Source organism: Leptodactylus fuscus, chromosome 6 (genome assembly GCF_031893055.1).
Source record: "Leptodactylus fuscus isolate aLepFus1 chromosome 6, aLepFus1.hap2, whole genome shotgun sequence".
In the NCBI taxonomy this organism is placed as follows: domain Eukaryota; kingdom Metazoa; phylum Chordata; class Amphibia; order Anura; family Leptodactylidae; genus Leptodactylus; species Leptodactylus fuscus.
This window is the reverse complement of record NC_134270.1, coordinates 53,820,695-53,835,135: the sequence shown is the minus strand read 5'-3', so window position 1 is coordinate 53,835,135 and position 14,441 is coordinate 53,820,695. Positions and strand designations below refer to the sequence as shown.

Here is a 14,441-nt window from a genome sequence, read left to right as displayed (position 1 = left end):
CAGGAAGGCACTGAGCCATCTCTGGTTCTAGTGAACCTCTCCCATTTATCAATGTCCTGGAATATAAAATTTTAGCTATAGTGACTAGAGATGAGCGAACAGTGTTCTATCGAACACATGTTCGATCGGATATCAGGGTGTTCGCCATGTTCGAATCGAATCGAACACCACGTGGTAAAGTGCGCCAAAATTCGATTCCCCTCCCACCTTCCCTGGCGCCTTTTTTGCACCAATAACAGCGCAGGGGAGGTGGGACAGGAACTACGACACCGGGGGCATTGAAAAAAATTGGAAAAAGTCATTGGCTGCCGAAATCAGGTGACCTCCATTTTAGACGAATAGTGGATTTCAAATCCGGGTCATATGAGAATGTGAACTTTGTGACTATGAGACAGGGATAGCTGTACAGGCAGGGATAGCTAGGGATAACCTTTATTTAGGGGGGAATGTTATTAAAAATAACTTTTTGGGGCTCTATCGGGTGTGTAATTGTGATTTTTGTGAGATAAACTTTTTCCCATAGGGATGCATTGGCCAGCGCTGATTGGCCGAATTCCGTACTCTGGCCAATCAGTGCTGGCCAATGCATTCTATTAGCTTGATGAAGCAGAGTGTGCACAAGGGTTCAAGCGCACCCTCGGCTCTGATGTAGCAGAGCCGAGGCTGCACAAGGGTTCAAGCGCACCCTCGGCTCTGATGTAGGAGAGCCGAGGGTGCACTTGAACCCTTGTGCACCCTCAGCTCTGCTACATCAGAGCCGAGGGTGCGCTTGAACCCTTGTGCACACTCTGCTTCATCAAGCTAATAGAATGCATTGGCCAGCGCTGATTGGCCAATGTATTCTATTAGCCTGATGAAGTAGAGCTGAATGTGTGTGCTAAGCACACACATTCAGCTCTACTTCATCGGGCTAATAGAATGCATTGGCCAGCGCTGATTGGCCAGAGTACGGAACTCGACCAATCAGCGCTGGCTCTGCTGGAGGAGGCGGAGTCTAAGATCGCTCCACACCAGTCTCCATTCAGGTCCGACCTTAGACTCCGCCTCCTCCGGCAGAGCCAGCGCTGATTGGCCGAAGGCTGGCCAATGCATTCCTATGCGAATGCAGACTTAGCAGTGCTGAGTCAGTTTTGCTCAACTACACATCTGATGCACACTCGGCACTGCTACATCAGATGTAGCAATCTGATGTAGCAGAGCCGAGGGTGCACTAGAACCCCTGTGCAAACTCAGTTCATGCTAATAGAATGCATTGGCCAGCGCTGATTGGCCAATGCATTCTATTAGCCCGATGAAGTAGAGCTGAATGTGTGTGCTAAGCACACACATTCAGCACTGCTTCATCACGCCAATACAATGCATTAGCCAGTGCTGATTGGCCAGAGTACGGAATTCGGCCAATCAGCGCTGGCTCTGCTGGAGGAGGCGGAGTCTAAGATCGCTCCACACCAGTCTCCATTCAGGTCCGACCTTAGACTCCGCCTCCTCCGGCAGAGCCAGCGCTGATTGGCCGAAGGCTGGCCAATGCATTCCTATGCGAATGCAGACTTAGCAGTGCTGAGTCAGTTTTGCTCAACTACACATCTGATGCACACTCGGCACTGCTACATCAGATGTAGCAATCTGATGTAGCAGAGCCGAGGGTGCACTAGAACCCCTGTGCAAACTCAGTTCACGCTAATAGAATGCATTGGCCAGCGCTGATTGGCCAATGCATTCTATTAGCCCGATGAAGTAGAGCTGAATGTGTGTGCTAAGCACACACATTCAGCACTGCTTCATCACGCCAATACAATGCATTAGCCAGTGCTGATTGGCCAGAGTACGGAATTCGGCCAATCAGCGCTGGCTCTGCTGGAGGAGGCGGAGTCTAAGGTCGGACCTGAATGGAGACTGGTGTGGAGCGATCTTAGACTCCGCCTCCTCCAGCAGAGCCAGCGCTGATTGGTCGAGTTCCGTACTCTGGCCAATCAGCGCTGGCCAATGCATTCTATTAGCCCGATGAAGTAGAGCTGAATGTGTGTGCTTAGCACACACATTCAGCTCTACTTCATCAGGCTAATAGAATACATTGGCCAATCAGCGCTGGCCAATGCATTCTATTAGCTTGATGAAGCAGAGTGTGCACAAGGGTTCAAGCGCACCCTTGGCTCTGATGTAGCAGAGCTGAGGGTGCACAAGGGTTCAAGTGCACCCTCGGCTCTCCTACATCAGAGCCGAGGGTGCGCTTGAACCCTTGTGCAGCCTCAGCTCTGCTACATCAGAGCCGAGGGTGCGCTTGAACCCTTGTGCACACTCTGCTTCATCAAGCTAATAGAATGCATTGGCCAGCGCTGATTGGCCAGAGTACGGAATTCGGCCAATCAGCGCTGGCTCTGCTGGAGGAGGCGGAGTCTAAGATCGCTCCACACCAGTCTCCATTCAGGTCCGACCTTAGACTCCGCCTCCTCCAGCAGAGCCAGCGCTGATTGGCCGAATTCCGTACTCTGGCCAATCAGCACTGGCTAATGCATTGTATTGGCGTGATGAAGCAGTGCTGAATGAGTGTGCTTAGCACACACATTCAGCTCTACTTCATCGGGCTAATAGAATGCATTGGCCAATCAGCGCTGGCCAATGCATTCTATTAGCGCGAACTGAGTTTGCACAGGGGTTCTAGTGCACCCTCGGCTCTGCTACATCAGATTGCTACATCTGATGTAGCAGTGCCAAGTGTGCATCAGATGTGTAGTTGAGCAAAACTGACTCAGCACTGCTAAGTCTGCATTCGCATAGGAATGCATTGGCCAGCCTTCGGCCAATCAGCGCTGGCTCTGCCGGAGGAGGCGGAGTCTAAGGTCGGACCTGAATGGAGACTGGTGTGGAGCGATCTTAGACTCCGCCTCCTCCAGCAGAGCCAGCGCTGATTGGCCGAATTCCGTACTCTGGCCAATCAGCACTGGCTAATGCATTGTATTGGCGTGATGAAGCAGTGCTGAATGAGTGTGCTTAGCACACACATTCAGCTCTACTTCATCGGGCTAATAGAATGCATTGGCCAATCAGCGCTGGCCAATGCATTCTATTAGCGTGAACTGAGTTTGCACAGGGGTTCTAGTGCACCCTCGGCTCTGCTACATCAGATTGCTACATCTGATGTAGCAGTGCCGAGTGTGCATCAGATGTGTAGTTGAGCAAAACTGACTCAGCACTGCTAAGTCTGCATTCGCATAGGAATGCATTGGCCAGCCTTCGGCCAATCAGCGCTGGCTCTGCCGGAGGAGGCGGAGTCTAAGGTCGGACCTGAATGGAGACTGGTGTGGAGCTATCTTAGACTCCGCCTCCTCCAGCAGAGCCAGCGCTGATTGGTCGAGTTCCGTACTCTGGCCAATCAGCACTGGCCAATGCATTTCTATGGGGAAAAGTTAGCTTGCGAAAATCGCAAACTGACAGGGATTTCCATGAAATAAAGTGACTTTTATGCCCCCAGACATGCTTCCCCTGCTGTCCCAGTGTCATTCCAGGGTGTTGGTATCATTTCCTGGGGTGTCATAGTGGACTTGGTGACCCTCCAGACACGAATTTGGGTTTCCCCCTTAACGAGTTTATGTTCCCCATAGACTATAATGGGGTTCGAAACCCATTCGAACACTCGAACAGTGAGCGGCTGTTCGAATCGAATTTCGAACCTCGAACATTTTAGTGTTCGCTCATCTCTAATAGTGACCTTACAGGAGCAGCCCATCCATTTCACTCTTGCAAGTCAAAGAAAATATTATGTACTTATAATAAGAGAACAAACGATTTAAAATAAAGAATAAGGATGACCAGTAAGATTATGGAGATAATTGTAGATCACTGAAATTATTAACACACTAGCAGGAGGACCCGGCTTTGCGCTCGTGTATTTTGTATGTTATTTGTCTGTGTGTCTCTGCCCGCGACTTTGTCTGCGTTTTGTTGGCGTCGATGATCCACCTATGTTCAGCAAATTGCTGCATTCGATGGTTTGCCTGCTTAGGCGTTTCGGCAGCTCTTAAGCTGTCCTGCTGCTGAACTTGTTCCTCACGCCATGCCTATGATTGTTCCGGCATCTCAGCAGCTTGCTGGGACAACATTTAATGAGCATGTTGTTGCCGTTGATGATCATCCTGCTCCAGCATCTCGGAAGCCATCAAGCTGGCCTGCCGCTGAAATCATTCCTCGCGCTGAGCCCGTGATTGTTACGGCATCTCAGCAGCTCGCTGGGACGCCATATAATGAACGTGTTCTTGGCGTTGATGATCCCCCTGCTCCAACGTTTCGGCAGCTGTTAAGCTGGCCTGCCACTCAATGCATTCCTCGTGCTGTGCCCACGATTGTTCCAGTATCTCAGCAGCTCGCTGGGACGCCATATAATGAGCATGTTGTTGGCGCCAATGATCTCCCTCAGCTCCACTTGAGGAGAACTCTGTTGATTTCTGGCTACCTTCATAGCTGCCGTTGTCTTAGAATTTTGCAACAAATTACATTTTCTTTTCCCCGTCATGTGTAAAAATAACAAACTGGCAATTTCGATTAAAGGTGTTTTCCCATCTAGTGTGTGAGCACTGCCTGGAGCAGATCAGATAATATGCAAATGCATGTACAGAATGGACTGAGGGTTAGCTGTGTGTTTATACAGAGAGATAACAGACCTGGGACCTGAGATAAGGCTGCAGCAAGACCAATTTAATATAGTAAGTGAACATAAATTCATACAGTCATGAAGCCATGTCATTTACCGGGATAAAAATTAGCCTATGTGTTAATCGATGTTACAATCTATCTATGTGCCAAATTTCATTCAAATCTGTTCAGCCGTTTTTTGCGTGATTGACTAACAAACACACAAACTTTCACATTTATAATATTAGTAGGATTATTAAAGATGACCCCTAGGTCTAAAAAGCCCAAAGACATACATTATCCTATAGGTCTTATCACCCTAAGCATTTGGGTAATTTGTTTGTCCAAATCCGTTCAGCTATTCCTAAAATATAAGCCCTGATAGGGACAGCAATGGATCCCTCCGTATGTTGTAGAGGTCCTAATTAGAGATTAGATCGCAGGCCTGCAGAAGACACACGCACACAGCTGATGGTGTACCAAGTGAATTCTAATTTTATTGTAAGAAAAAGGTAGTTTAAATACATTACAAAGAGCTGGCTTGGCTATTCTAATTAGTATACCATGATTGGTCATAGAGATATAAGATAAGCCTGGCACATGTCTATTGGCTGAGGCTCATTATAATCTGCATCTCATTATAACTTTCCAAACTGGGATGGACTTTCCCATGAAACAAAGAAGGATTCAAAATACTTATGTGTGAGCTAACATCCCAGACTGTCTATATGTATATATCATGGCAAAAGAGATAAGATGACATGTTCCAACTTAATTAACCATGAGCTACATAGATTCTGTCTATACACACTCTAAGTGACCTTCATAAACCATAAAATATGACAGAGTGCCCAGATACCATAAGATTAATACTTTTGTTGGTTATGTGTCCATACATCATGTAAAGGAGGTAAGAGATATACAAAGTCAGCTGCATCTTCTCAAAATGAGGCCCTTGAGAGATAAGGATTAGCAACCTATGCATTAACGTTCATTATCACATTCCTTAAAGTCTAACAAAGGGCCTCCTTGACTTAAGCAGAAAAATACATACTTATGTGAAAGAGTACAAGATGGCTGCCAAAATACAAAGATGGAGGACTTAACTCTAACAGCCCCTTTTAGGTTGATTCAAATTATGGCATACTAACCAAGTGAGTAGTAACTTCATAGCATACAAAAGATAAGGACACCACCCCCAGAGAAACCAATTTTACTGCCCACGTGGCCTGTATGCTCTAAACTGAATCATAACTAAAAGGGCTTATATCATTGGAATAGCTGAACAGATTTGGATAAACAAAAACAAAAATGCTCAAGGTGACAGGTGATGTAAGTCACTGGGCTTTTGAGACCTGGCGACAGGTCCTCTTTCTGTAGACTAAGACCCTACAAAGAATATTGTAGTAGATAATCACTATACATTTGGCTGCTTGCTCTGTATGATCATCGAGGATCAGACTGCTGAGATCTTCACCAATCAGCAGATTATTCAGGCTGACATTACATAATTCAGATCCTTTATTTGCCAGAGCTGCAGATTGGAGCGAAGATGCTCTGCCAGACACAGCCATACATAACAAAGAGTTGCTGTACCTAGATAATCACTAAAGCGACTGCTGACCATCACAACCATTAGTGATAAGTAGACATTTCATCACTAATGGCCGTGATGGTCAGATGCCCATTGATCACACACTGAAGCATGCAATGTACAATCCAGGACAACCTATAATAAATTCTGGTTTGTTGGTGCAGCGATATATTTTATCTGTAAGAATGTCTCATTAGCACATATTCAGGAGCTGCTGTGCCTGGATGAACACTGAAGTGATTGCTGCGGCTTCTTCATTCTGCTGATCGGTAGGGGTCCTGATGGTCAGACGCCCACTGATTACACATTGAAGCATGCATGTAATGTATTTTCCAGGACAACCCCTATTCAATCGTGGTTTGTTGCTGCAGCTCTACTTCTTATAGGAGACCCCTTCCCCTGGATTTGATTTGCCAGATAGTGTTACTCTATTGGTTTATGCAGTCCTGAGTCACATGTACAGAAATTTACCATGGTAAATATGGAATGCATGTTGCTATCTCAACTATAATTCTCGCTAGGTTTACTCCCAATAAATTTTATAAAAGTAAGTTGTAGTCCTGGCCGATTCATAGCTGTAATACCGTCACAGTTGTATGAAGCAGTCATTTATATGCCTGTTAGAATAGAAATAACACGTTGTCAGCCTTGTGACTTTGTCTATTGAAGAAAACACATTTTGGGAATACTTCAAAGAAAAACTACAGTTGACATCACGGCTGTGCTCCACTTCTGTCTGCACAAAGACACCAGCGTTCTAGGGAAATATCGGAGGAGAACATGGATTGAGCAAAACAACATGGATCCTACAAACGGAATGCATCCTTCAGGTTTTCCTAAGCGCCTCTACCCAGAAAAGTTAGTCTTTTTCAGAAGTGAACTACTACAATAATCCCGCATGACACAGCTACTCTGTTCTGTTTGCCTACAAGTGTTTCGAATTTAGTCTGATACTCAACCACTGCAGTCTTATCAACTACTGCCCCATCACCAACCCACCCCACTGCCACATATTAGAGAAGGCACCATCAAATGGGACTATGAGCAGCAGCTCTGTGTATTCAGCAAGCCAATACACTGACTCCGACTTCTCTGTTTGTCCATCGCCCGACTCTGACTCCTTCACAAATGGATTACAGCCACGGTCAATCAAAAACAATAAGGTTCCTATAATTAATAAATAAATTAGACAATATCAATAATTGTATAATATTATTACAAATAATTCATCGTTTTATTCGGAAGCCGGAGTTTATAACTTTTTCCGACTCAGACTCCACAGCGTTGATGTGCACAAAGGTATTAATTTTTTAAAGGAACACTAAAACTATAAAAGAATGGTAAAAGTAGAGAAGAAATGTAATTGCCCTCACTGCTGGTCAGTCTGAGGCATTTTCTGCATAATCCTGACATAAAGTTGTAGAAATTCAGCAGAGAATATGGAGGTTCAACTCCTGCCCATCTGCTGGTTATAAGGGGTGGGGCTTAAACTAGGGGTGGGACTTAGCCTAGGGGTGGGGCTTAACCTAGAGGTGGAGCTTAGTAATGGTAGTCCTAATGCAGGCAGATTATAACAGTGAAGTTTCTGCACCAATAAGTTGTCACTTGGAGTGAAGACGGAGGGGGAGGGGGGAGGAGGGAAGATGCCTGAGACACAGAGAGGATTTCTTTATATATTTCTCCGTTTATTTTTATTATGGAAAAAAATTTAGAGGAAAAGAGGAGATTAAAGAGGACCTTTCATGTCCTCATCGATGTGCGGTATTACATATTGCACAACATCCCAGATATGCACCCCGATGCTGGGGATATCAGTGCCAAAATAAATGTCTCTCTACTGTCAGGAGACTGTCGGTGAACAGTAAGGAAGACCCCCTGACAGTATCCTCCCATAGACTTGTACTGTCAGAAGGGGCACTTCTTATCACCCAGCAATGACACTCGGTTTTAAGGCCCGCCTTTCTGACAGCAGGGGCACATTCTCCACCACTGGGGCACATATCGGGAAAGCCGATAGACCATTGAATTCAGCGCACTGTCGGCTTTCTAGTGGTATATAATTCCGCACATCAATGAGGACATGAAAGGTCCACTTTAAGGGAGGAAGGGTTGGAACTTTGTTTTTTTATTTTTTGTGCATTTCTGTATTTAGTGTCCCTTCAACCACTTGCTTACTGTCACAGAAGTCTCCAAATAACTCCTCAATAATGTACTGGCTAAGCAGTAAAATGGAAAAATAAAAATGACATAAAAACAAAGCTTTGTATTCCCGAATAAAAGAGGCAAATATTATTTGAATATCCCAAATGAAAAAAATGTTATCGTTTTCAAAAATACATGAACCATTAGACCCAAAAATGTGTCCGATCATGAAGTGGTCAAATAATAACTCCAAGAAAGCTGGGAGTTGTCCACTCCAAAGTGGTCACACCAATATATATTTGGGGGGGGGGGGTGTTCTAATGGAAGTGGCGGATCGTAAAATGATCCACAATTTGGTCTTAAAATGCTGACTGATTCTTTGCAGCGCGATGCTAGCTCCATTCACCATCCCTATAGAGATGACGTTCAGAATTGGATTTTTTACCGGATTTATAGTGAAATAAAAGTGATAAAATAAAACAAATGTGACAGAATGAAAATTTCATTGGTATTTCGGTGAGAACAACTAACAGGAATGGACCAAATCCCTTTCCTTTAACATGTCCCCTACGAGATTCTCATTGGCCTTGACCAAGATCACCTAGAATCAGTCCACGGACATTATACCGCTGCGAGGACATGAAGCCTATATTTAGCTGTAGTGGAAAGTGTACAGATACATGACAGGATGTAAACGTGGTGATAATTGAATCACACGTGAGATGATTTGCTCTTATATACAAACCCCCTGTGTTTACAGCAGTGGAAAATTTTAATCCGATTTTCCACCAAAGCGTATTTTTCTGCTTAGCTATCAAGTGAATGCTGTGATGGAAAAATGGAATTTAGACGGCCAAAAAAACAAATTATCAGACTGAGGTTAGAGAGCAGACATGGATTTTAGATTTCTGCTAGAAGAATTTGGTTGCTCCCTCACATTCCCGATCCAGATTCATTCCTATTCTAACATTCAACAATAAAATCTTCTTTGGACAGACAAGATTTCATTTCGGTTAAACATGGAATATGGGAACATTTCCAGTCGTTGCATAATCAATTATTAAAGTTCTGAAGTTCTCCAATAATGTTGGCTTCTTCTCAATTTACAGAACAATTTGCCACATATTTTATTTAAAGGAGAATGAATGTGATTTAGAGAATCCTAGATTTACATGGGAAGTCAATCGTAACACCTATGCCTTACACAACCGGGCATGGGTCCATAGAATGCCAACAAATCCCTGCCAAAAATCTAATGACCCAATCTAACAGCATTATATAGATCAGGCATATGGGTTGGCTGGGATATGTGACCACAATACTGGTAGAAAAAGCTGCTTGTATTACACTCATGTAACCTTTGCATTGCTAATGGTGTAACCCGTGATAAGGATCTGAAGAATTTTCACATTAGATTGAGTTCTACAAATGTAATGCTTAGAATTTTTTATGTTTTTTTTCTATCATGAGTGGGTTTGAATTTCGAAGACCACCTCCACTTGGATGATAAAATATGTAAATTTATCCTTGGGCTGTATTTGATTAATTTTAACATTTCTACTAGTTTACGGTTGACAAAAAAGGGCAAGATGGACGGCATGGTCGGTCAGTGGTTAGCGCTGGAGTTCTGGGTTCGAATCCAACCAAGAACAACATCTGCAAGGAGTTTGTATGTTCTCTCTGTGTTTGTGTAGGTTTCCTCCCATACCCGAAAGACATACTGATAGGGGGGAGGTGGGCAAGATCAAGTACTGTAGAGCCTTGAAGAACACTATGTATGTGGTCTACTCCTAGCTATAAGGCAACTAAAATAATAATACCATACAATGTCTAAATATTATCACCATACAACACCAAATACAAAATACCAATTCCCACATAATAGTATTTTACAGTGCCTGTACTATACTGTCTTATCATGCTGACATAATAGTGCCATAATAGTTACTTCCAAGGAATATAGAATTACATTTTATAGACATTGTAACACAAGCTCTGCTAAATATTGCACTTTTATAGGCATCCATAGTAGGCAATGACTGCTTTTCTAAATGCAGCCAAAAGCCTACATTTATCTTCACTCGCTGTGTAGAAACAACTGGTAGAAGCCTTTCACCCCGGGTGATGGACATCCTGATCACAGGTCCCAATAGTTCAATTGCACAAGCTGCAAATCAGTGATATTTATGCTCGATGTGATGTGAAGTCTCCAAACCTTTTGTTTAACCAGTAGTCTTATGTGAAGATCACAAAGCATTTCCTGCATGCTAAAGGCGCAATAAATAAGTCATGTCTCTGGGTTATCAGACTTTAATGCTTAAATCTCATGCCCTTAAAGTCTTATCTCTGTTTTTCAGGATGGAGTTCTATATAGGACAACACTATCAGTGAGTACAGGTGGGCCATGGCACCACTCTGTGTTGGTGTCAAATAGAATCATCATTAGGATAAGGGATAGGTGAGAACGCTCCCCATTGTTACCTTGGGAACTGTATATACAGCTGTTACTTGCAAAAGTACTCCGATGACTGCAATAGTAGGCCTCCTCACAGATGGAGACAACAGGGAGTACAGAGACTTAAACCGGGATTTTGTAGAATGGTGCCAGCAGAACCACCTCAGGATTAATGCTGGGAAGACCAAGGAGATGGTGGTGGACTTTAGTAAGCGGAGACATGCCCCAAATACGGTGGTCATCCAGGGGACAGGCATTGAGACCTATAAGTACCTGGGTGTGCTCCTCAATAATAAACTGGACTGGACTGGGCTGATCACCTGGATGCGTGGCACAGAAAGGGTCACAGCAGGCTCTACCTACTCAGGAGGCTGAGGGCCTTTGGAATCCAGGGGGCACTTCTTAGGGCCTTTTTCAACTCTGTAGTAGCAACAGCCATCTTCTTCAGAGTGGCCTGCTGGGGGAGCAGTATACCAGCCAGGGACCGAAATAGACTTGACCGACTGATTAGAAGGGCCAGCTCTGTCCTGGGGAGCCCCCTGGACCCAGTACAGGTGGTGGGTGAAAGAAGGACACTGTCCGTGGTGACCTCCATGCAGGAGAACAACTCCCATCCCATGTATGAGACCGTGATAGCACTGGGCAGTGCCGTCAGTGACCGACTGCTTCACCCCATATGTGAGAAGGAGCGCTATCGGAGATCCTTCTTCCCAACCGCGGTCAGGCTGAATAATCAACATCAGGCTAAGCGAAGATCACTCTGCACAGAGAACTAAATGATACTGAGTCTTTCTTTTTCTTCTTAGTTGCTATGACTCCTAGTATCTTTCTATCTGCTATAAGCTTGTATGTTTTGTTTCTTGAAATATATTACAGTATTACCTATGCTACTGTAATACACTGAATTTCCCCATGGTGAGACTATTAAAGGATTATCTTATCTTATATAGGAGGTCTTTGGTGTTTGGGGATTGTGTATATGTGCCTTTTTTTAAGTTATAGACACTTCCTGTGTTGCCCTATTTGGAACTGAGCGTTGTATGTTTGAGAAGGGTAGAAAGGCTGCAACTTGCCCGGAATGATAAAGCAACTTTTCTCACCAATTAGTACGATGTGCATGTAATAAGCAATAGTGCTGAAAGGCCCATGCAACTGCACATTAATACCCTGGAGGGTTTCCAATTTTACCCTTCTGTACAATATAGATAACATTTTTCTACATCGACCATGGTACTGTGTTTTGCTTCCCACTTTCTCGTATGCAGAAAATGAGCTACACAGCTCTCAAACAGATATCCCAACAAGCCCTCTAGTCTGAAATCTCTCCTCTAACCCAGAAATTCAATCTTGCTCATTCAACTCAGCTCAATTATGCAATTAATTTGCCCATTTTCCGGCTGAAATACAGAATTAAACCTCGGTGCCGGCTCGCTCGGGTTTCATGCTGCCTTTTCATTGTCGCTGAAAAGCTTTTCTGCGCACAAATTCCAAAGGGTTCTCTTAATGATGTCGTTGGCTCCTGCTAACAAACTCCAATGGGTAAATCTACCAAAATGACTTCTGCTTGGATGATATTCTTATAGGGTTGAAAAAAAAATCAACAGACGCTAACTATCAGCAATGTTTTGAATGTATGTGCATGTGAAAGAGCTGCCCATGGATCTTTTGACCTATGCCATATGGTAGGGTACCACCACTTAGGACTACCTATATCTATGCATATTTGAGCAGCTCCAGTTATGTCCATTTATGGCTGAGGACCACTGATTCAAACCTGCCTTGACGTTTCCTTCACCCATCGTATGACCAATATTTGAAAGACCTTCAGCCGGATTCCCTTATTCCAGTGCCAGCTGATTTTGTTCTTGCTATCTGTTTTGGTGACTAATAGTCTACTCATGATGAAAATGCTGCCTGTAGCACCATACATGTATGACCAACTGCTGAAAACCAGTCTTGTATCTTCATCTTCTCTACCAATACACTATTGGAAACCTTTAGTTACATGAAGTAAAATTTTTCTCTGGTCTTTTAAAGGGATTCTATCATTGGTGTCGGTGGTTTTGAGATAAATATATGCCTGGATAGCCATTAAAAAGGCTATTCTACTACTGCCTTCTTTTTTCGATTCTCCCTGCTGTTCCGTTGTAATCCTGATTAATTACTTGTACTTGTACATGAGCCCATGGGACACCCTGGTCATTCCCCAGGGCCTCTGAGCACTCCCCCACGTCATAGCTTAATTCACGCCTCTCCATTGCTTGTGCTCTGTCTGTGGTATGCTAAATTCTATAGCACACTACACCAAAATGGCGCTAGGACATGCACAGTACTGCTCTGAAAGGAGCGGAACTGCACAAGTTTGAAAATTCAAATGCAGCAGTGCGATCTGGCCATAAGAACATCCAGGGAGGAGGAGGGCAGACGGAGCACAAGCAATGGAGGGGTGTGGATAAAGGTATGACATGTGTGGGTGGGGGTGCTCAGGGGCCCTGGGGAATGCCCAGGGTGCTCCGTGGGCTCATTTACATAACGTTATTAACCAGGATTACAACGGAACAGCGGGGAGAATCGAAAAAATGCAAGGTAGCACCAGTAAAGGCTATCCAGGAATAGCTTTATCTCAAAACCACTGACACCAATGATAGAATCCCTTTAGCTGAAGCTATCTATGGGACATCACCATACACATAAGTCTTAAGGTCAGCAGAGAACTGGACGCGAAAGCAGTCCCTAGGACCTGTTAGGGCTACAACTATACACCTGAGGATTATAAGATATGTAAGCTGACATTGAGCAGAAGCTGGAGTTACCACTACTATAGAGATTTGCATGTGTATTGGGTTATACACATTGTGCAACCCAATCAAACCTGCTGGGGGCGTTGTTTTGCCTGGGGTGCAATCATTATGCTATGTGTAAGAAAGAGAATAAGATCTTTATATTTTCTATCAGAAACAAGTAGGCAAGTGTCCACCTCTAATGGGGTCTACTAAACCACCATATTTGCCCATCTTAAGGCCATCATTACCCAGGCTGAGGATTAGTTTAAGCCCTTTAATTTCCATAAACTGAAATGCTTTTTCCCTTCAAAAATGTAAATTATGCAAAAATAAAAAAATGTATCTAATACAAAGAAAATCTTAGCAATTAGACTATAACACATAACTCTTCGTGTAAGCTTTTGATGAAACCATGTATTTGCTGGGCACAAGTAGTGAAGGAGTTAAGAAGTCTCAGGAAGTATTTTATCGTTACATAATTGTCCTCCATTTTATCTCTGGAGACTCCTTAGCGTCTGAAATATTTACTGTGTTAGGAGCAATGCATCTGCCAATTACGGATCCGTTTTAGCAGCTGCTGCACAAAGGATTTCTTCCAAAGCTGTTCAGCAATTTCCTGTATCCACAGCGTGGTCCAAAGATTCAATTATATTCATGTATGATAAATCTACAATGGTCAATATGCTGCAGCATCTATGAAGAAGCTCTGTATTCACCCTACTAGTCTGCAATACCCACACAGGGGGTACAAAGGACTTGTAAGACATAAGACAGAGTCCCCTAGCTTTCTGCAGTCTGGCGTATGTTATACACGCAGTATATAACTGCTACAGTTTAGTCT

The 14,441-nt window shown here is 43.9% G+C and overlaps 1 protein-coding gene across 2 annotated transcripts in view; it reads right to left on the bottom strand.

Annotated features, from left to right (window-relative positions):
• Positions 1-14,441, bottom strand: part of ACOT7 (acyl-CoA thioesterase 7) — a 167,383-nt gene that overhangs the window by 86,721 nt on the left and 66,221 nt on the right. The window lies entirely within an intron of this gene.